The sequence below is a fragment of the Melanerpes formicivorus genome, unplaced genomic scaffold, assembly GCF_026170545.1.
Source record: "Melanerpes formicivorus ecotype bairdi unplaced genomic scaffold, bMelFor1.0.p_v2 SCAF_8, whole genome shotgun sequence".
NCBI classification, from domain to species: domain Eukaryota; kingdom Metazoa; phylum Chordata; class Aves; order Piciformes; family Picidae; genus Melanerpes; species Melanerpes formicivorus.
In genome coordinates, this window is record NW_027142360.1 from 5,086,760 (window position 1) to 5,110,004 (window position 23,245).

The 23,245-nt window shown below is 45.8% G+C and overlaps 1 protein-coding gene across 5 annotated transcripts in view; it reads right to left on the minus strand.

The window, feature by feature from the left end:
• Nucleotides 1-23,245, minus strand: part of EPS8 (EGFR pathway substrate 8, signaling adaptor) — a 180,821-nt gene that overhangs the window by 127,954 nt on the left and 29,622 nt on the right. For all 5 annotated transcript variants that reach the window (XM_068141876.1, XM_068141877.1, XM_068141875.1 and 2 more), the window contains exon 2: nucleotides 7,213-7,357. The gene's annotated coding sequence lies outside the window, so the exon portion shown is untranslated. The remainder of the gene's footprint in view (nucleotides 1-7,212; nucleotides 7,358-23,245) is intronic.

The window sequence follows — 23,245 nt, forward strand, 5'->3', positions numbered from 1 at the left end:
GACAATTCTTCACTTAGAAGCCACATTTATAACATCTCCAGACAACAGTACTATCTGGTTAATTCTATTCTCTTCTTCTATCAAACTATACCTGCACTAGTGTGTGATTACATGAAGAAAGCATCTAAGTCTCATGTAGAATATCCACACTTATATTCTCATTTTCACACAGTCACTTTTGTATCAATATGCAGTTCTTACATCATATTTTTGTATCTTAGTAGGAAAAACCATACTAAGCTGTTTTGAGAGCTGCAGTAAGTTTAATGAGGATTTGTGATAGTACTTACTAGTAAACAGAGAGCCAGAAGAAACAATATTAATGCACAGCAAAAAAGCCACCCAGATTTTGCCCTCAGTATATGAAAATGTCATCTTTACAATAGTAGGGAGAAAAAAAAAGTTAAAAAAGCCCTCTCAGATAATCACATTTCCCTGTTTCTTTCTCCAGAGGACCTATTTCTTTACCTATTATCCTTCCTCATGCCCAGGTAACAAAACAAAGCTCAGGTGTCATAAGCTTGTGCAAATAAGGCATATCAGCTACCTTGCAACTCCCCTTCCATGCAATGGAAAAAAAGCTACTGCTTTGCCATCACCCAGTCTCCTGCTACCTGGTATGAAAGTAATGTGAGGAACTAACTGATCAGTAGATTAACAGCACGTCAATAAGTAGCTCTAAAGCAGGAGTTCTGTTCTTGAAGTCATTGTGGGGAGCAGCTGACCATTGCCAGGATACGTGTGCTGATGCAAGAGTGAAAGGCCACGCCATCAGCAATGCTGTTTTCTGTGCAAGAACCGAGGCACAGGAGCAGCCTTGCTCACACACCCTCCCCACAAAGGTTATTCATCACCACAGCAACCTCTCAAAACAAAGGTGGAAGCCAATTCAAACAGCCCTGTTCAGAAGGGTGCTCTCCACCTGCTCCAGGGGTTTTGTTTTGGTGTCACTGGATCTCATTTACTAATTTAACTTTCAGCAGTCCAGAGCAGAGGACAGCTGTACTTATGCATCAAACAAACAATTTCTTCTACAACCCTGGCTGAATGGAAAGAGAAAACCTGGCTGACACTCGACTCCTCCTTACAGGGCTCAGCAAATACCATATTCTATTTTGCACACCTACTGCCAGCCCACCTTCCCTGCACTCTCCTCAGTGTAAGAGGAATGGCTGCTGGAAAATACACTCCACCTCAAACCATGAAAAATTCTAACCTCTTTATCTACCATTTCTTCCTTATCTCCCCTCACTGCACCTTTTCCTCACAGCCTCTTTCACTCCACAGGAGCCTAATGACTTTGGGAATGCACAGCAAACTCAGCATAGATGAAAAGCACAGCAACTCTCCTCTCCCTGAATGCCGAAAGAGCAAAGCCCAGTGCTTCCCTGAATCACCTGAGGAAAGAGACTATGATCTTCTAAACCTTTTCAACCATAAACCCAGAGGGAAAAAAAAACCAGTCTGTACTAACAAGCTGTCAACACTTGGCAAGCAGCGTGGCTCTCCTTTGTGCCACTGCTCCTTCGCTTGCAGAGCAGGGCACGTGGGCATCAGCAACCACACCGCATGCAACAACAATACTCAAGATGCCCAGACTCCTGTATTTCTCCAATAGCAAATCCCTCACCTGAGCAGCCAGGTCTTGATGCAAGCATGGCCCTTCCCTACCTTCAGGCCTTCAAAGATAGGGTAACCAAGTGTTTTGAAATACAGAGTTGAAAAACACAGTAAAAAACTCAACACTTGCTAGGAATTTTAGTTTTTCAAACACAGGTGATTGGAACAGGTAATGCAGGAGTCTCAGAAGTTAAGTCCCATTCCTCCTGCTGAGGAACAAGTTAAACTTCACTGTGTGAATCCCCCAGCCATCTAGCTTCAGTGACTCCACGGATCTAAGCAAAACATAGAATCCCAGGATGGTTGGGGTTGGAAGGGCCCTCCACAGGTCATCTAGTCCAACCCTCCCTGAAGCGAGCAGACACAAGCTCCACTAGATCAGCTTGCTCAGAGCCTTGTTGAGACTGACCTTGAGCAGCACCAAGGATGGGGCCTTAACTACCTACCTGGGCAACTTGTTCCAGCATTCCACCAGTAAATGTATTTTCCACATTAGAGGTATGCTAGGGACAGAGAGGTTTGATTTGTATCCACTGCTTCAGCTAACATTTTCCCTAAGTTTCAAAACATTCCTTGCTAGCTGACCACTATTTGCAGGCTCATGATGGCTTGCATTTTCTGTTGGTCAATCTCAGTATCCCAGCAACATAAATATCTAAGGTGGGAGGTTCATTTGCCTGATTCAGCAATATCTGTATTTGCATTAGAATCATAGAATCACAGAATCAAGCAGGTTGGAAAAGACCTCAGAGATCATCAAGTCCAACCTATTCCCTAATACCTAACACCTCCTGACAACTAAATCATGGCTCCAAGTGCCAAGTCCAAGCCTTTTTTGAACACCTTCAGGGACAGGGACTCCACCACCTCCCTGGGCAGCACATTCTAATGGCAAATTACTCCTTCTGGGAAGAACTTTCTCCTCACCTCCAGCCTAAACTTTCCCTGTGCAGCTTGAGACTGTGTCCTTTTGTTCTGGTGCTGGGTGCCTGGGAGAAGAGACCAGCCCCCACCAGGCTACAACCTCCCTTCAGGTAGTTGCAGACAGCAATGAGGTCTCCCCCGAGCCTCCTCTTCTCCAGGCTAAACAATCCCAGCTCCCTCAGCCTCTCCTCACAGGGCTGTGCTCCAAACCTCTCCCCAGCCTTGTTGCCCTTCTCTGGACACCTTCAAGTGTCTCAATGTCCTTCTTAAACTGAGGGGCCCAGAACTGGACACAGGACTCAAGGTGTGGCCTAACCAGTGCTGAGTACAGGGCACAATGACTTCCCTGCTCCTGCTGGCCACACTATTCTTGATGCAGGCTAGGATGTCATTGGCCTACTTGGCCACCTGGGCACACTGCTGGCTCATGTCCAGCCAGCTGTCAACCAGTATTAATATTAGCCAATCCCTTTGGCGTCATAGTGCTGTGACACCGAAGGATACCTGCAAGACCGAACTAGAAAGGTATGAGAAAATTCAAGTAACAGATGGGGATCCAAACTGCAGTTTCGAAAGAGCACACTGCACCTGCAGGTAGTAAAAAGCAGCAGAGCAGCACTGAAAGCAAAGTGTAACATGCTGCCTAACCCAAGCACAGGGTGCTCTTGGCGTATGCTGCACTTGAAGCTCCATGGTATATTACTTCAGCAGTCTCAGCAAACCTCTGCATTTGAGCTCACACACGTTTCTTAAGTGCAGCCTTAGGCAAACCCATCAAATGGGATGTATTCATAGCACAAGGTTATTCACATCATGATGCATGACTAGCTGATGTGATAAGCAGGCTTGGGCTGACTCAATCTTTATTTGTGCAGTAAATTTTCATTGTACCTTCCTGATGATCAGGGGTTTCTAAAGCAGTCTCTCCATACAAAGATGATTTCCCTCCCATGATACAGGGGAGCAAAGTCTTTTCCCTACTCCCCTACACTGATATTCAAGCCCCCGAGTCAGACTAGGGCCATAGGCACAACAGACAGCAGCTGATCTTAAGCCACTAGTGTGCACTCGCAGAAAGCCAACCACATCCTGGCTTGCATCAAGAGAAGTATAGCCAGCAGGTCGAGGGAGGCGATTCTCCCCCTCTGCTCTGCTGAGACATCCCCTGGAGTACTGTGTCCAGTTCTGGAGGCTCTACTACAAGAAGGATCTGGAGGTGCTGGAGTGTATCCAGAAAAGGGCCACAAGGATGAGGAGAGGGCTGGAGCTCCTCTGCTATGAGGACAGAGTTAGAGAGCTGGGGCTATTCAGTTTGGAGAAGGGAAGGCTCCAAGGAGAACTTCTTGTAGCCTTCCAGTATCTGAAGGGGGCTACAAGAAAGCTGGGGAGAGACTTTTTAGGGTGTCAGGGAGTGATAGAAGTGGGGAGGAATGGGGAAGAAAAAAAAACTAGAAATGGGTAGATTCATATTGGATGTAAGGAAGAAGTTCTTCCCCATGGGCATAGTGAGAGCCTGGCACAAGTTGCCCAGGGAGGTGGTGGAAGCCTCATCCCTGGAGGTGTTTAAGGCCAGGCTGGATGTGGCTGTGAGCAACCTGATCTAGTGTGGGGTGTCCCTGCCCATGGCAGGGGGGTTGGAGCTAGATGATCCTTGAGGTCCCTTCCAACCCTAACAATTCTGTGATTCTATGAAATTTGGGACCTTCATGACCAAGATAGATGTGCTTCCAGTGCAGGGGAATCACTTTACCTACATTAAAAACAAATTAGGATCCTAGAGAAATCTCCAGTGTCTTAACTTCTAATAATTTCAAACACTTAATGGTAGAAAAAAATAAAAGGCACCTACCAAACCAGTAATGATTTAAAAAACAGCACATTGCTCCAATTACTACCTTGCTGTCTCTATTTCTACACTGTGTGACCACCACACACACAGAGAAAAAAATCAATTGCAACCACTTTAAAACCTTCCTCCTTCAAAGATGCTGCAGTTAGCACCACAATTTGTTCTATTATTTAAGCGCTGAGGTTCAGGTCTCTCCAGCAGCATAAAGGAACTGCACCTAACTTTAGTGCTTCCCAAGACAGCAGCTGTTATGCTTGAACTGAAGCAAGAGCAGCAGAGGTAATGAGAATCACAGAATTACAGAATCACCAAGGTTGGAAGAGACCTCAAAGGTCATTCAGTCCAACCTGTCACCACAGACCTCATGACTAAACCATGGCACCAAGTGCCACGTACAATCCCCTCTTGAACACCTCCAGGGATCCTGACTCCACCACCTCCCTGGGCAGCACATTCCAATGGGTAATGACTCTCTCAGTGAAGAACTTTCTCCTCACCTCCAGCCTACATCTCCCCTGGCACTGCATGAGACTGTGTCCTCTTGTTCTGGTGCTGTTGCTTGAGAGAAGAGACCAACCCCCTCCTGGCTACAACCTCCCTTCAGGTAGTTGCAGGCAGCAAGAAGGTCTCCCCTGAGCCTCCTCTTCTGCAGGCTAAACAATCCCAGCTCCCTCAGCCTCTCCTCATAGGGCTGTGCTCAAGGCCTCTCCCCAGCTTTGTTGCCCTTCTCTGGACATGTTCAAGAGTCTCAATGTCCTTCTTAAACTGAGGGGCCCAGAACTGGACATAGGACTCAAGGTGTGGCCTAACCAGTGCTGAGTACAGGGCAGAATGACCTCTCTGCTCCTGCTGGCCACACTCCTCTTGATGCAGGCCAGGATGCCATTGGCCTTCTTGGCCACCTGGGCACACCGCTGGCTCATGTTTAGGCAGCTGTCAATCAGCACCTCCAGGTCCCTTTCTGTTTGGCTGTGGTTGCTGTGGCCAAAGTACAGCACCTGGCACTTGGATTTGTTGAATGCCATCCTGTTGGACTCTGCCCATCTGTCCAGTCGGTCGAGGTCCCTCTGCAGAGCCCTTCTGCCCTCTAACAGATCAACATGTTCTCCCAACTTGGTGTCATCTGCAAATTTGCTGATGACTGACTCAATCCCCTCATCCAGGTCACCAATGAAGATATTAAAGAATGAAGGACTCTTCAGGACAGGCATCTTCCAACTTGCAAGAATACAATGGGAAATTTCCCCACAGCAACCAAGCTGTTTTTCCAAACTTCCCATCAATAAACACGTTGTTGGCTTAGCCTGCTTTAACAGACTACTGGACCTTCGAGTTCCTTGTTCTGCCTTTGCATGCTCTAACATAAACCCAGAATTACCCTCATCGTTTTCCAGGCCTCAGTAATTTTCCAACTCTGCTGTGATACAGCTCAGTATGGCACTGACCTCCAGGGTTTTGACCATATATTCCAACAGGAGGCAACCTGTGAGAGTCAGACAAGCGCCCAGGACATTTATCACCCTTTCTGTATCCATCCTTACAGGGTACTCCTTCTACCTTTTCAAGGCAGCTCAAGTGGTACTTCTTAAAGCACCAATCTTCAACTCTGGTATTCATAAGAAGATGTGAGCTAGTATGAGGTGACCCTGCTCACGGCAGTGGGGCTGGACCTAGATTATCCTTGAGGTCCCTTCCAACCCTGAGAATTCTATGATTCCTTATCTGATGCTGAGCTGTATCATGCTGATGCTTCAATAGTTCTACATAGTACTTCATAGTTCAATAGTACTACATTCATCTACAGAGGGACCACTTCCCCCAAACTTCACAGAGATGTTTAAATTATTAGCAATAGCTAAGAGCACATATGTTGTTGTTAATGGCAGATATGTGCTGCAGAGCAGGCTGCATCTCATCACTAATTCCTTGATTCAACACTCCTGAGAAGACAGCAGTCAGCCCAGCATGACAGTGTCTTAAATAATGCAGGGTGTTACGAGGTGCAAGGCAGCACTCCACACATTTGCTGTCAAAGAATCACAACATTTCAGCTGCTGGAAGAAGCAGATTGCCATTGTTTTATCAAGGAAAATCACAGATGGTAGAAACTGACTGGAAACCACCTTCCCCCTCAAGTTAAAAAAAAAGAAAAATGCTGGTTATTATCTTTTGCAGAGAGTCTAAGTATTGCACTGAAGACAGGGTCATGCTTTGGAGATCAGAACAAGCACACTCTTTTTTTCTTATAAAGCATCTTCAAAAAGAAGCCAGGGATAAAATCTGGGCCTGGCTACACACAGATTTCAACAGGAGGAAAAAATAAAACCACCACCCATGCACTTACATAAAAGGCTTTTGCAGTTTCCTATTCTATTCAGCTGCAAAGGGAGGGAACAAGCACAAACACGCACCCACAGACATTTCTAATCATCCTCATGCTGACAGCAGCCAGTCACTACTTCTGTTATCAGAGCCCCACAGCTTGCATTGCCAGGCTAGGAAGCGCTACGGCAGAGGGTACAGAAGCTCCTCTGGTTAAAAAGGCACAGTGATATTGTCTAGTACAGCACAACACAAGTTCAGCCACATCAGGATGTTACTCATTCAGTGGAGAGAGAGGGGAAAACGTAATCCATAAACATACAAAGAAACAGTAATGACTTCTTAAGATTAGCTGGTGACCTGGATCACTCATCCCCAAGCTCACCAGTCACCCTCTAGGAAAACCAAGCAATGCAGTGAGTATTTGCATCCAGAAACCTAGTTTACAACAAGGTGCCAGTTGCTACAGAGACAAGCTGAGCTTACATGCTACTCACCAGTGACCACTTGTGCAAACGCCACGCGCCCGAGATTAAAACTTCAGCCCCAGTAGATGCTGTCCCTGCCACTGCTTGATTCAGCTCAAGTGGCTGGCATTGCTCCAGAGTCACTCAGAAGGCAGCTGCCCAACAAGACAAATCACTGAAAAAATGGAAAAGAAACAAGTTCAGCTTTGCAATTCCACTGCAAATTATACAATCAGTTAGACTTGCTAAGCACTGGCTTCTTCAAATGTGATTTCCCTTACTGCGTGAGATCGAGAGGGACATTTCTGATGAGAGTTCATCCACTACTGTCAAACATAGGAACTCTCCAAAGGCTACTAATATCAACAATAACTCCTCTGTGCAGCTAACAGAAACCTCACAGTCAGGATACCTGGACAACCTCCACCCTGAACACAGCTTTCAAGCAGTTTAGAGCTAGATCCCTCTTAAAGAGCATCCAGGCAACCAGCAACAGAATGAGGGGACATCGTCTCAAGTTGTGCCAGGGGAGATTCAGGCTGGATATTAGGAAGAAGCTCTTCACAGAGAGAGTAATTTGCTATTGGAATGCCCAGGGAGGTGGAGGAGTCACCATCCTTGGAGATCTTCAACAGACTAGATGAGGCACTTAGTGCCATGGTCTAGTTGATTGGATAGGGCTAGGTGATAGGTTGGACCGGATGACCTCAGAGGTCTCTTCCAACCTGGCTGATTCTATGATTCTGCGAGGAGATTACAAGGCTGTGTACCTAACAGGCTCAGCAGAGCTGAGAAGCCTGTAAACCCAGGGAGAAGAGTGTAACACACTTGTAAACACCTTTTGTAAAAGCCTGATCAACCACAAGCACAAAGATACTAGTGAGAGCAAAGCTGCTTCCCCATCTCCCATCCCTGTCCCCGTCAGAATTCATTCAACTGCTGCTCATGCAGCCCCGGCACTCCCAGCGCTCAGCCGTGATTGAGGGGCAAGCAGCCCAAGGTTGCACTCACCAGGCACTAGCAGCCCTGTGGTCCAAAAGGAAAAGAGATGGGCAAAACACACATTTGTATTGAGAGAAACTGGGGACAGCTCCAAACACTCCCCACAAACTAGTGGTGCTGGAGCTCATGGGGCACCTAGGGAAGGAGGATGTAGGAAAAGTAGGAAAAGGGGAAAGCCAAGATAAAAGGCAGAGGAGGGAGACTTCACCTTTTGGGGCTTGGGATTTTGGTGCTGGTGGGCTGGTTTTTGGGGTATTTTTGGGGGAGGGGTGTTTTCTTCTTGTTGTTGAGGGGGTGTTTTGTTTTTAATGGATTGTTTGGGTGTTTTGGGTCTGGGGTTTCTTTTGGTGGGTTGAGAGTTGGAGGATTTTTTTGGGGGGTGTGGGGATGGTGACAATAATGCCATTCTCCCATTTTTTTCCTCAGATATTTGCCACCTCTCAATTCTGAATCTGACATTCCAGAGTTCAGATAAGTTTAGGTTTTTTATATTTAATTTCTCTAGGCACATCCAAGACTTTTTTTTCTAACCAGACAGTACATACAAGTCCCTTCCAGCTTCAGAGTTACACCATCCCAGGTGCTGATCAGTCTTTCAAGTTTTCCCAAACCTGCCCTGTTTGCAGTTGAATTTTCTTATGAGTTGTTCTTTTTGGGACATCATCTTGAAATCAACTCAGTCCTGTGACTTCTATGGGAGGTTCCATTCCCTCTCCCTTACAGGGCCAGCCCTGCAGTGATGTTTTCCATTTTTATGACAAATCCAACTAAAAATAATTGAAAAGTACAAATTGATTTGATAAGGCAACAGAATTAGGAAGAAGCAGTGATAAGTCAATCCAATAACAGAGCAAGTGGCAATAGATCAATACAATCAATATGAATTCATCTGGTAGTTGTCTATTAATATAGGAAGTAGTACACTGAGCTAAGTTCACGTACTTAACAGGCTGAGGGAGCTGGGGTTGTTCAGTCTGTAAAAGAGAGGGCTCCAGGGAGACCTGATAGCAGCTTTCCAGTACCTAAAGGGGGCTGCAAGAAGGATGGAGAGAAGACTGTTTACAAAGTCTTGCAGTGATAGGACCAGAGGCAATGGCTTCCAACTAGAGAAGAGCAGATTAAGATCGGATGTTGGGAACAAGTTCTGACAGAGTCCCCTGAAGATATACCAAAGAAGAAAACGGGTCATGCTCAAAAGTTACCTCCCAAGAAACCAGGGTCATCTATAAAGCTCTGGGACAGGGGAATAGGCTTGGCTGCATTCATGTTTATAAATATGGAAAGGGTGAGTGCCAGGAGAATGGAGTCAGGCTCTGCTTAGGGGTGCCCAATGACAGGACAAGGGGCAATGGGTGGAATTTGAAGCATAGGAAGTTCCATGGAAACAGGAGGGAAAAAATATTTCCCTGTGAGGGTGACAGAGTACTGGAACAGGCTGCCCAGGGGGGTTGTGGAGTCTCCCTCTCTGGAGACATTCAAGACTCATCTGGATACATTCCTGTGTGATCTGCTTTAGGTGATCCTGCTCTGGCAGGGGGGTTGGACTGGATGAGCTTTTGAGGTCCCTTCTAGCCCCTAACATTCTGTGATACATGAAAACACATACACATGTATATATGTCTAATAAAATCTATGTGTACATAAAATATGTATACATAAAATGCATACATAAAAAGACAGATTACACCTCTTTTTATTTTCCAACAGCAACTTGTGATCTCAGCAGGTTTTTACACAGAGCTTAATTCTTCTCAGTAGCATGGAAGAGCTAAACAAATCTGCTGAGAAAAGAAAGCACCAGACACTAGCACATTCATTGTTTCCAAGCTCCTTGTCTCCAAATTTTCTGACAGGTTTTTAGAATTCTCATTGGAAAGCCAATGTCAAACTCAAAAAGGGGGGAGGGGGGGACAAACACACAACTGTTTAAGTGGTGAATCTCAGAGCACCTTCTTGCTAATGTGATTTTACTGTTTACAGCTTTGAGCATGAACACAGTCAATGAGGAACGACTGTGCAGACGAAATATCAGATAATGATGAGAGAGGGAGGGAAGGGGGAAATAATTGCATAGGTGGCCTGGGTTGGATTTGGCATCAATTAGAACAGTTGATGCACTTTTAATTATAGGAAAAAGGCTTTGCTAAAAAGATAAGAGACAGACTATCAAAATACTTTATTCTGGGGATTTAAATGCATGGAAATGGAAAGCTCATAAGGCTGGGGGTTTGTGTGTGTGTGTGTGTTTTCTCTTTAGAATACAAAACCCCAAATTAGCTCTTTCTCAAAACTTACATTCAAATCTGGATGTAAGCCTTCAAAGCTGCTGCAGCAGAGGTTTGTTCTGCTTTTATCCCTCTCTGGGAATATTCTTATTACAAGTAGGACTGCCTCCTACAAGGTGCTAGATATCTTTCTTCACTACTAAGAGCCCAAGTCAGTAGGAGTTATAGCCACTTGAAGAAACAATTCAATAACCTATCAACATCATTTATGATCCTCCTCTGCACAGTTCCACTGAGTCTATTCTCAAAAGAGGGCATCAGGGACTGCTCCCTGTTTGATTAAGGCTGCACAGTGCACATTTCTTCCCCTGCTCGTATTCATAATTGCAGCAGCTCATTCCAGATTCTCACATGAGAAATGCCTCCTACAGACACGTGAAATGCACTGTCCTCTGCTTGTTTTAGTAACCCAGACCAGCTTAATGATATCCTTTCCCAACAAAAACAAGAGTTAAAAGGGAAAAGGACATCTCTCTAGAAAATTTGCACACAATTCCTCAAACACTCACAGAAAACCCTCTCCCAGCTCTGGACATTTTAAAGCTGCTCTGAACTTCAACAGCTCTTTCTCAGTAACACCAACAATCATGCAACCCTTGTCCACATCTCGTTTCTACAACAAGATATAACCACTTGGGAGGAAGTGCTATTTTCTGAACAGCATTTACCATCCCTACAATTTCTATTCACCATGCCTATTATTCAGCATCTTTCAACAACAGATCTCAAATAGGGCTGAGAAGATTTAGTCATATTGCCCAACGACATCTGCAAATAGAATAGGAATAGAATAGACCAGGTAGGAAGAGACCTTCAAGATCATCACGTCCAACCTATCATCCAACACCACCTAATCAACTAAATCATGGCACCAAGCACCCCATCAAGTCTCCTCCTGAACACCTCCAATGACAGCGACTCCACCACCTCCCTGGGCAGCACATTGCAATGGGCAGTCACTCTCTCTGTGTAGAATTTCTTCCTAACATCCAGCCTAAACCTCCCCTGGCACAGTCTGAGACTGTGTCCTCTTGTTCTGGTACTGGCTGCCTGGGAGAAGAGACCAACCTCTGCCTGTCTACAACCTCCCTTCAGGTAGGTGTAGAGAGCAATAAGATCACCCCTGAGTCTTCTCCTCTCCAGGCTAAGCAACCCCAGCTCCCTCAGTCTCTCCTCATAGGGCTTGTGTTCCAAGCCCCTCACCAACTTCATTGCCCTTCTCTGGACTCGTTCCAGCAAGTCAACCTCCTTCCTAACCTGAGGAGCCCAGAACTGTACACAGGACTCAAGGTGTGGCTTAACCAGTGCAGCGCACAGGGGCAGAATGACCTCCCTGCTCCTGCTGGCTACACTGTTCCTGATGCAGGCCAGGATGCCATTAGCCCTCTTGGCCACCTGGGCACACTGCAGGCTCGTGTTCATCCTACTGTCAACCAGTACCCCCAGGTCCCTCTCTACCCGGCCACTCTCCAGCCACTCTGACCCCAGCCTGTGTGACTTGCAAACCAGAAGTGCTATTCTACAGGACAGAATTTATCCAGGAAATAGGAACTGTGATACTTCATCTTGCAAAATAGCCAAGAGATAATTTAAAGTAAGGTATCTACAAAGCATAGTGTCTGTGCCAAGAGATTGTTTGTATTGGTTTTGCAAAGAAGAGACAGCATGTTCTTTTCCAAAGAACCACAGAACAAACTTCCTGAACCAAGCTGAGTTCTCTTTTTGCTTCTATTTAATCCAAGTCAGTCTGGCATGGCCTGTCTTACTTAATAGGAAATTAGGAGGGGAAGAAAACACAGAAAGCAAAGAAAAAGGAAAGAAAACTCAGTTAATCTGGAATATCTTTGTCTTGAAAGATCAGAGTCACACCCTTCAAATTGAGTGGAATTAGCTACCTGGACAGACTGAAAACTACTGATGCTCTGTAAAATTAGTAAGAAAAGCCTTGAAGGAGATGTGTGGAGGGGGATTGGTCTATTTTTTTAAACCATTTTCCCCACAGCATTCTAAGCAGCTCTAATATACTCTTCTTTTTTTTCCTTTAGTGCTACTCTTGATTCACACCAGCAGGGTTTGAGAATGTGGAGAGAAGAGATGCAGCATGTTGAAACAGTAAAAAAGTACAGGAAAAAAACCTGAAGTTATCAAATACCATTTTATTGAACACAATGTTTTGTTCCTCAGTCACACAGGATCACAGGATGTCAGGGGTTGAAAGGGACCCAAAGGGATCATCAAGTCCGACATCCCTGCCAGAGCAGGACCATACAATCTAGCTCAGGTCACAGAGGTACACATCCAGACAGGCCTTGAAAATCTCCAGAGACTCCACAACCTCTCTGGAGAGCCTGTTCCAGTGCTCTGTTATCCTTACAGTAAAGAAGTTCCCCCTTGTGTTGAGGTGGAACCTCCTGTGCTGCAGCTTACATCCATTGCTCCCTGTCCTATCACAGGGAACAGGTGAGAAAAGCCTGCCCCCTCCCTCCTGACGTCCATATGGTCAACATGAACGTGTCCAGAGAAGGGCCACAAGGATGATCAGAGGGCTGGAGCACCTCTCCTATGAGGACAGACTGAAGGAGTTGGGGCTGTTCAGTCTGCAGAAGAGAAGGCTCCCAGGTGACCTCATTGTGGCCTTGCAGTATCTGAAGGGGGCTACAGGAAGGCTGGGGAAGGACTTCTCAGGATCTCAGGTAGTGATAGGACTAGGGGGAATGGAATGAAGCTGGAGGTGGGGAGATTCAGGCTAGATGTGAGGAGGAGGTTCTTCATCATGAGAGTGGTGAAACCCTGGAATGGGTTGTCCAGGGAGGTGGTTGAGGCCCCGTCCCTGGAGGTGTTTAAGCCCAGGCTGGATGAGGCTCTGAGCAACCTGATGTAGTGTGAGGTGTCCCTGCCCATGGCAGGGGGGTTGGAACTAGATGATCCTTGTGGTCCCTTCCAACCCTGAATGATACTATGATAACATATATCTTCTGGAACAAAACCCAACCAAACAACCACCACCCACACAACATAAACCTCAACAAAACCCAAACAAACACAAAATCCACTCTGACTTCATCTCAGCCTTTAAGGAGCTGGTAGGTAAAGCCACAGGGAAAAGCTCCCTTGCAAGGCAAAGAGAAAAGCATTACTGGTAAGTGTGATGATTTTGTAAATGCTGTTTAGAAAGAGTAATGGATTTTAAACTACATATATATATATACACACATATAAACAGACATATACATACAGAATAGAATAAACCAGGTTGGAAGAGACCTTTGAGATCATTGAGTCCAACCTATCACCCAACACCATCTAATCAACTAAACGATGGCACCAAGTGCCCCATCCACTCTCTTCCTAAGCACCTCCAGTGATGGTGACTCCACCACCTCCCTGGGCAGCACATTCCAGTGACCAATCTCTCTTTCTGTGAAGAATTTCTTCCTAACATCCAGCCTAAACTTCCCCTGGCACAGCTTGAGACTGTGTCCTCTTGTTCTGGTGCTGGTTGCCTGGGAGAAGAGACCAACCCCCTGCTGGCCACAACCTACTTTCAGGTAGTTGTAGAGAGCAAGAAGGTCTCCCCTGAGCCTTCTCTTCTCCAGGCTAAGCAACCCCAGCTCCCTCAGCCTCTCCTCACAGGGCTTGTGCTCAAGACCTCTCACCAGTCTCATTGCCCTTCTCTGGACACATTCAATTAGTACAAGCTGTTAATTAGACCTTTAAATCTCACTCTCGATTTCTTAGTACCACAATTAAAGGTTCAAACCAGACACTCTTCATCTATCCTTTATCTGGGGATCACAGACAGGTGCAATATCAAGTTAGCTGTCTGCCACCATTTCCAGTTATTCTGCCTATTTATCAAACACCATTTCTCATCTATGCCTTTACATTTATTCCTATCTAGACCCACTGATGTTAGAGCTCACCTAGTCCACTGGGACCAAAGCATTGTACCGTAAAGTGAGGCTTCCCAGTCTCTTCCTATACTGCCCATCAAAGTAATAAAGCAACCTGTTACACATCTCAATAGCTAATAACCTCTTCTCCTGCTCCCTCACTGGTACTGACCACAGTCCTGACCTCATACTTTCTGTATGACCTCTACTTCATGAACTAATGGTTTATCAGAATTTAACGTGCATCCTCTTCCAGTCTCTTCCAGTACTGCCCATCAAGGTAATAAAGCAACCTGTTACACAACTCAGCAGCTAATGACTACTTCTGCTTCTACTCCCTCACAGGTACTAACCACAGCCTTTGTTTACATATAGTAAACCTTGACACCAAGCTGGGGGCAGGAGCTGATCTGCTGGAGGGTAGGAGAGGCTTTGCAGAGGGACCTCAACAGGCTGGACAGATGGGCAGAGTCCAATGGCATGAGATTGAACACATCCAAGTGCCAGGTTCTGCACATTGGCCACAGCAACCCCATGCAGTGCTACAGGCTGGGGTCAGAGTGGCTGGAGAGCGGCCAGACAGAAAGGGACCTGGGGGTACTGGTTGACAGTAGGATGAACATGAGCCTGCAGTGTGCCCAGGCAGCCAAGAGGGCCAATGGCATCCTGACCTGCATCAAGAACAGTGTGGCCAGCAGGAGCAGGGAGGTCATTCTGCCCCTGTACACTGCACTGGTTAGGCCACATCTTGAGTCCTGTGTCCAGTTCCGGGCCCTTCAATTTAGGAAGGTTGTTGAGTTGCTGGAAGGTGTCCAGAGAAGGGCAACAAAGTTGTAGAGGGGTTTGGAACACAAGCCCTATGAGGAGAGACTGAGGGAGCTGGGGCTGCTTAGCCTGGAGAAGAGGAGCCTCAGGGGAGAGCTTATTGCTGTTTAGAACTACCTGAAGGGAGGTTGTACACAGGCGGAGGTTGGTCTCTTCTCCCAGGCAAACAGCACCAGAACAAGAGGACACAGTCTCAAGCTGCGCCAGGGGAGGATTAGACTGGAGGTTAGGAGGAAGTTCTACACAGAGAAAGTGATTGCCCATTGCAATGGGCTGCCCAGGGAGGTGGTGGAGTCACCCTCATTGGAGGTGTTCAGGAGGAGACTTGATGGGGTGCTTGGTGCCATGGGTTAGTTGATTAGGTGGTGTTGGATGATAGGTTGGATGTGATGATCTTGAAGGTCTCTTCCAACCTGGTTTATTCTATTCTAATGGTTTATCAGAATTTAACGTGCATCCTCTTCCAGCCTCTTCCTATACTGCCCATCAAGGGAATAAAGCAACCTGTTACACTTCTCAGCAGCTAATTACTACTTCTCCTTCTACTCCCTCTCCGGTACTGACCACATTCTTTGAACTCTTATTTTCTGTATGACCTCTACTTCATGCATCAATAGTTTATCAGAATATAATGTGCTTGGTTTATCAGAATTTAATGTGCCTTGTGGTATCATGTTCCAAGTTCAGTCATCCTTTAATAAAAGCAATTACAAACCCTGTTTTTCATAGTTTTATTGATTTTTAATTATGTTTTTTTTCAGTCTAGTAGCATAACTGGGGGAGAGAAAGGAAAGAGAAAAATAAATGAATCAGGAAGCCTAACAGCCTGTCTACTCTGCAACAAGGATAAGGTAACAATTTTCTTGGGGCCACTCTATTCCTTCCAAAGAATCCACAACGCTCCCCATAAAGCATAATTACTAATTCCTGTAAAAGACAAATTCAACCAACAAACCATAGTTTTACTGAACTTATCATTATTATTTCTTCAATTGTTAGTTCCCATTGCACCAGCACACATCACTAGGAGCAATCCAGATTGGAGCAGAACTCTGGCCAGGACAGAGCTTGCAATGCTCTGAAAAGCAGAGATTTCTGGAGGTCTTGGGCTAATTAGTACCCTCAGACCCTACATAAGAAATAACAAATATGATGGTTCCTTTACTGTAAGACAAGCTCCCATTGCTGCTTCCAATAGGTGATTACAGTATCAATAAGGTTGGAAGAGACCTTGAGGATCATCAAGTCCAACTTGTCACCACAGACTTCATGACTAAACCATGGCACCAAGTGCCACATCCAATCCCCTCTTGAACACCTCCAGGTGACTCCACCACCTCCCTGGGCAGCACATTCCAATGGTGAACGACTCTCTCAGTGAAGAACTTTCTCCTCACCTCCAGCCTAAACTTCACCTGGTGCAGTTTGAGACTGTGTCCTCTTGTTCTGGTGCTGGGAGAAGAGACCAACCTCTGCCTGTCTACAACCTCCCTTCAGGTAGTTGTAGAGAGCAAGAAGGTCTCCCCTGAGCCTCCTCTTCTCCAGGCTAAGCAACCCCAGCTCCCTCAGCCTCTCCTCACAGGGCTGTGCTCAAAGCTTCTCCCCAGCTTTGTTGCCCTTCTCTGGACACCTTCAAGTGTTTCGATGTCCTTCTTAAACTGAGGGGCCCAGAACTGGACACAGGACTCAAGGTGTGGCCTAACCAGTGCAGTGTACAGGGGCACAATGACTTCCCTGCTCCTGCTGGCCACACTATTCTTAATGCAGGCCAGGATGCCATTGGCCTTCTTGGCCACCTGGGCACACTGCTGGCTCATGTTTAGGTGGCTGTCGATCAGCACCCCAGGTCCCTCTCTGTTTGGGAGCTCTCAGCCACTCTGACCCCAGCCTGTAGCTCTGCATGGGGTTGCTGTGGCCAAAGTGCAGCCCCTGGCACTTGGACTTGCTGAATGCCATCCCATTGGACTCCGCCCACCTGTCCAGTCAATCAAGGTCCCTCTGCAATGGTACTGGTACCAATGATGACCACCTACTTATAAGGAGCCCTACAATAAACAACCATAAATTAATATTCCTTTAATCAATTTCAACCCAGCTACTACCAAGCCTGAGCTTGGAAAGAGCTTTCCAAAACATTTCACTTCATAGAAAACAAGGAACTATAAAACCCACCACTTATCTCTATAAAGGTTTTCTTGCTCATGTTTCTTTTATTGAAGGCTATTAACTTTTAATGTTTCCAGTACTGTCTTGCAGTAAGGTCTTTCTATAAATTAAGAATTCATAAACCCAAACCCCTCAGGTTTAAATACTTTCTAATTTTTCCAAGCATCTCTCCTTTTTACTGTTTTGGAGCAAAAGTGTTTGTCCTTGATGTGATCCCAGCTTCTTTTTGACTTTCTTCTATTATTTCAACTGTGTGTTCCTTTGTCTTACTTATAAGGAGGTGATTCTGCAATGTGCCACCTGTAAACACATAAGTCTAATTATCAGTCATTTAAGGCCAAGAGCAGGATTTATACCAAGATCAAACTAAAAAAGCCTAATCCTGGACTAACTGATCACACACTGAAACAAACATGCAAAAGAGTTCAACCTCCCTGGAAACTGAAGAAAGGGGGAGAAAAAGCCCTAACCACCATGGTTACATGGACAATTTTCCCTGGCTCTGTGTTAACCTATCTCCATATTTCCATGCTATTTTTGCCTGGCCATTACAACCAAAACACAATAAATCTAAACAAACACAAGTAAACAAATGTGAAGCCACACAGCCAGAATAAAAATGCCAAGAGAAGCACAGCCAGCAGGTTGAGGGAGGTGATTCTCCCTCTCTACTCTACTCTGGTGAGACCACACCTGGAGTGTGCTGTGTCCAGTTCTGGATCCTCTATTTCAGGAAGGATCTGGAGGTGCTGGATCATGTCCAGAGAAGGGCCATGAAGATGAGCAGAGGGCTGGAGCCCCTCTCCTATGAGTACAGACAAAGAGTTGGGGTTGTTCAGTCTGGAAAGGAGAAAGCTCTGAGAAGACCTTACTGTGGTCTTCCAGTATGTGAAGGGTGCTACAGGAAAGCTGGGGAGGGACTTCTGAGGGTGTCAGGGAGTGATAGGACTGGGGGGGAATGGGAAAAAAACTAGAAATGGGTAGATACCAAATGGATGTTAGGAAGAAGTTCTTCCCCATAAGGATGGTGAGACACTGGAACAGGTTGCCCAGGGAAGTTGGTGGAAGCCTCATCCCTGGAAAGCTTTTAAGGCCAGGCTGGATGTGGCTGTGAGCAACCTGATGTAGTGTGAGGTGTCCCTGCCCATGGCAGGGGGGTTGGAACTGGGTGATCCTTGAGATCCCTTCCAACCTTAACAATTTTATACATCTATACAACCAAAAAAGGGCTTCTGTGCATCTCACCCAGAATCAGAAATCATAAAAGGTAGAGAACAGCCAGCTGATTGACCTTCCCAAGATCTCTTAAAATATTATTGTACCAATATCAAAGCATTTTAATTGTGTTTGGTTTTGTTCCCTACATGGAGTCAAGTATTGCCATAACCAATGCTTAACAGAGTCAAACATAAAATCCCTCTCAACAAACAATTCCTAATCCAATGTTTCATCATTGTAATCTTACCAGCAGAATTCTCCTGGGGAAAACAGACAAACAAGAGCACAAATCCACTCTAGCTAGATGTTCAGCACACCTCTCAAGATTTGCTTTAAGAGAGTGCAGCTGTAACAAAGAAAGAGGAAAACTTTGGCCATCCCTCTGGGAAGCTTCATTTCCTTGGAACATTTCAAAAAACCAGAGAGGAGAAGCAGTCTTTTTTTAGGCCTAGTAACAATTCTCAGCCTAACTGGAAGCAGGGATGTACCACTTGTTTGCAAGAGGCGTGATGAGGTGAGAAACTCTAGAAGCCTCTTCAGCGTATCAGGTAACCCTGGTCAGGTAATGCATTATTTACACAGCCCAAGCAGTGGTGTTTGTCTTCAGCTTCAGAACAATTTGTGCACCCTTATTAGAGTTTAATAATAAATCCACAGTCTCCCTCTGTTTGCCAGGATGAAATAAAAACTGCTAAAATAGAGGAAGGATGCACATGGGAGACACAGATGACAGAGAAACCTTTTGATGCATCAAGATTATACTCTGAAGCATACAATTGAAGAATACAACTTAATTTCCCAGGAGGCTCAAAGCACTGCTGTCAATGTTGTGCCATGCCACACCCCCCCCCACCCCCCCCCCAACATAAACCAGCTGCTTCAGGCTGTCCACCTAGGACACAGATCTATGTGTACATCAGTGGATTAAACAAAGCACACTCTTGGTGCAAAACAAACTTCCTGCAAGCTTGTAGAAATTGTTTTCAAACCAGATGAATTAAGAAAAAAGCCAAGGAGAAGTAAGTGACAGCTTTTTACTAGGGTGTTTCTAGAAGGAAGACCACAGCTAACAGTGCCTTTCACAGCTCTGGAGCACTGAAAACTAATTTAATGCAAAAACAAAGCCACCAACCCACCTCAACATGCTGGCTGTGTCTATTTGTGCACTAATTTTCTTTTATCTCTTTTTCTCTCTCATAATTTAACACTAAATGCCCCTCAGAACCTGAAATGGAGACATGCCTTGTTGTTTTGTAACATGTCCAGAGAAAGGCAACAAAGCTGGGGAGGGGTCTGGAGCACAACCCTATGAGAAGGGGCTGGGGGATCTGGAGTGGCTTAGCCTAGAGAAGAGGAGGCTCAGGGGAGACCTTATTGCTCTCTACAACTACCTGAAGGGAGGTTGTAGCCAGGTGGGGGTTGGTCTCTTCTGCCAAGCAACCACAAACAGAACAAGAGGACACAATCTCAAGCTGCACCAGGGGAGGTTTAGGCTGGATGTTACGAAGAAGTCCTTCACAGAGAGAGTTGTTAGCCATTGGAATGTGCTGCCCAGGGAGGTGGTGGAGTCACCATCCTTGGAGGTGTTCAAGAGGGGACTGGACATGGCACTTGATGCCATGGTCTAGTAGTCATGAGGTCTTGGGTGACAGGTTGGACTTGGTGATCTTTGAGGTCTTTTCCAACCTTGTTGATTCTATGACTCTATGATTCTATATAAATTTGATGAAAACAATTTGCAGGTTTAGCATGGCAAGAGAGGCTTCTCAAACGAGCTTTCAAACTCCAGGGCTGAAAACTACTTTTCCCCTAGAGACCAGCGACACTAATAAGTGTATTATTGCAAGGCTACATTGACTCTAACAACTACTAAGTTAAAATGTATTTACAGAAGTCTGAATTTAAATGTATTTACATTTTAACCAGAAAAAAACCATAACAGCTCCCTTGTCTAGTGAGCCTATGAAGTTTTAAACTCTACAATATTATGGGGGTTGTTGTTTTGGGGGGTTCTGGCCCCTCCTGTCACACGCTGAAGATCACTTTCATTTGCTGGAATTTGAATTCAATGGAATTTACTTTACAAAGTGGAATTTACTGTAGGGAGTGGACAAACATAACTCATATATTAGACTGAGAATTCAATCTTTGATTAACAGACTTCAGGCAACTCCATGGGGACCCTCAGCTCCTTAAAAAAGTTAATCCTCATGTAAGCATTCTGGCTCCAAACTCCAGACTCCTGAGTGAGAACAACATGCTAAACTCCTTCCCCACACAAAAGGAAGGAAAAAAACCAAGAAGAAAGAAAAAAATAAATGGGGGGGGGGGGGGGAGGGGAGGGAGAGAGATGTGGCAAGTGCCCACAAAAAATTAACAGAATAATAGTAGGATGAACAGTGAAAAGGTTCTTTGTATTACAAGGCATTAAATGCATCTTTCTGCAGAAGAGATGATTGTGTTCACTGGAGCACTGCTTATTCTGTTACACTAAACATTGCCTCAGGACCTCAACCAAACTTAGCTACCAAGGCTACACGCCAATTTATTCAGTTACTTCAGAAGAACAATGCTCAGGCCAGAATCTCCCAAGTTCTAAATGCATCCTTACAGGAAACTAATGCAGATGGCAAGTTGACTTTGCAGCAGTGTGAAGATAAAGTACTCATTCTGTGCACATCATCTTCTACTTGAGATTCAGGTAGCTGTACCACTTAGAAATGTCACATTCCACCTACAGTGTAAAAACACCCAAACATGTCTGTAATAGCTTTAACTTTTGTCATGTATAGCATTCAATCAACTGTTTGCTTAGTTGTGATGCTGAGACAGTGACTTCACAAGATCCCCCGATTTAGAATAGAATAATAAACCAGGTTGGAAGAGACCTTCGAGATCATTGCGTCCAACCCATCAACCAATCCAACCCACCTAATCAACTGAACCATGGCACCAAGCACCCCATCAAGTCTCCTCCTGAACACCTCCAATGATGGTGACTCCACCACCTCCCCAGGCAGCCCATTCCAATGGGCAATCACTCTCTCTGTACAGAACTTTTTCCTAACATCCAACCTAAAGCTCCCCTGACGCAGCCTGAGATTGTGTCCTCTTGTTCTGGTGCTGGTTGCCTGGGAGAAGAGACCAACATCTGCCTGTCTACAACCTCCCTTCAGGTAGTTGCAGAGAGCAAGAAGGTCACCCCTGAGTCTCCTCTTCTCCAGGCTAAGCAACCCCAGCTCCCTCAGTCTCTCCTCATAGGGCTTGTGTTCCAAACCCCTCACCAACTTTGTTGCCCTTCTCTGGACACCTTCCAGCAACTCAACCTCTTTCCTAAACTGAGGGGCCCAGAACTGGGCACAGGAGTCAAGATGTGGCCTAACCAGTGCAGTGTACAGGGGCAGAATGACCTCCCTGCTCCTGCTGGCCACACTGTTCCTGATGCAGGCCAGGATGCCATTGGCCCTCTTGGCTGCCTGGGCACACTGCAGGCTCATGTTCAGCCTGCCATCGACCAGTACCCCCATGCTTACCCTTATGCTCCACAGTCTGGAGAGCAAACATTAGAACAAATCCTCTTGAGAAAAGCAGGCAGGAAGAGGCTATATTTGTAGAAATAGGTGTTTTAAAATAACTTGGTTCATTTTTTTAACCTTATTTAAACTCCTTATTTACACCAATACCAGAAATGGCGAGGAGACCAAGAGAAAATAAAAGAGAAAGGAGTTTTGACCACAAGGCTGTCAACACACAACTGGGAACTGAAGTATTTCCTCTCTGGTCCTGCAGTAAGGTACCACCTGCACAGCAAAGCTTCATGCCCAAAATGCTACTGATTTTACATGGAACTGCCAGAAATGAAGACTGCTTTCAGTGGGCAAAAAAATCCCAAACACAGTGGGCACAGATGAAGTGAAAAAAGAAATGCTTATTACTGAGCTGCAAAAATACTGCAGCAAGAGGAAAATGAGGGTATTATGTTTAATCACCTGTTTTCCTGAGGCAAGGAAAACGTTTTGTATACAAGGCCTACTCAGAGACACAACAGTTAACAAAATTAAAACCATTATGTATCCTTCAGCCTGATTCTTTTCTAGGTACTCAGAGAGCATTCTCATTTGCACTACCACCACAGAACCACAGAATCACCAAGGTTGGAAGAGACCTCAAACATCATCAAGTCCAACCTGTCACCACAGACCTCATGACTAAACCATGGCACCAAGTGCCACATCCAATCCCCTCTTGAACACCTTCAGGGATGGCGACTCCACCACCTCCCTGGGCAGCGCATTCCAATGGCTAACAACTCTCTCAGTGAAGAACTTTCTCCTCACCTCCAGCCTAAACTTCCCCTGGTGCAGCTTGAGACTGCATCCTCTTGTTCTGGTGCTGGCTGCCTGGAAGAAGAGACCAACCCCCACCCGGCTACAACCTCCCTTCAGGTAGTTGCAGACAGCAATAAGGTCTCCCCTGAGCCTCCTCTTCTCTAGGCTAAACAATCCCAGCTCCCTCAGCCTCTCCTCACAGGGCTGTGCTCAAGGCCTCTCCCCAGCCTCATTGCCCTTCTCTGGACACATTCCAGTGTCTCAATCTCCTTCTGGGGGGCCCAGAACTGGACACAGGACTCAAGGTGCAGCCTAACCAATGCAGAGTACAAGGGCACAATGACTT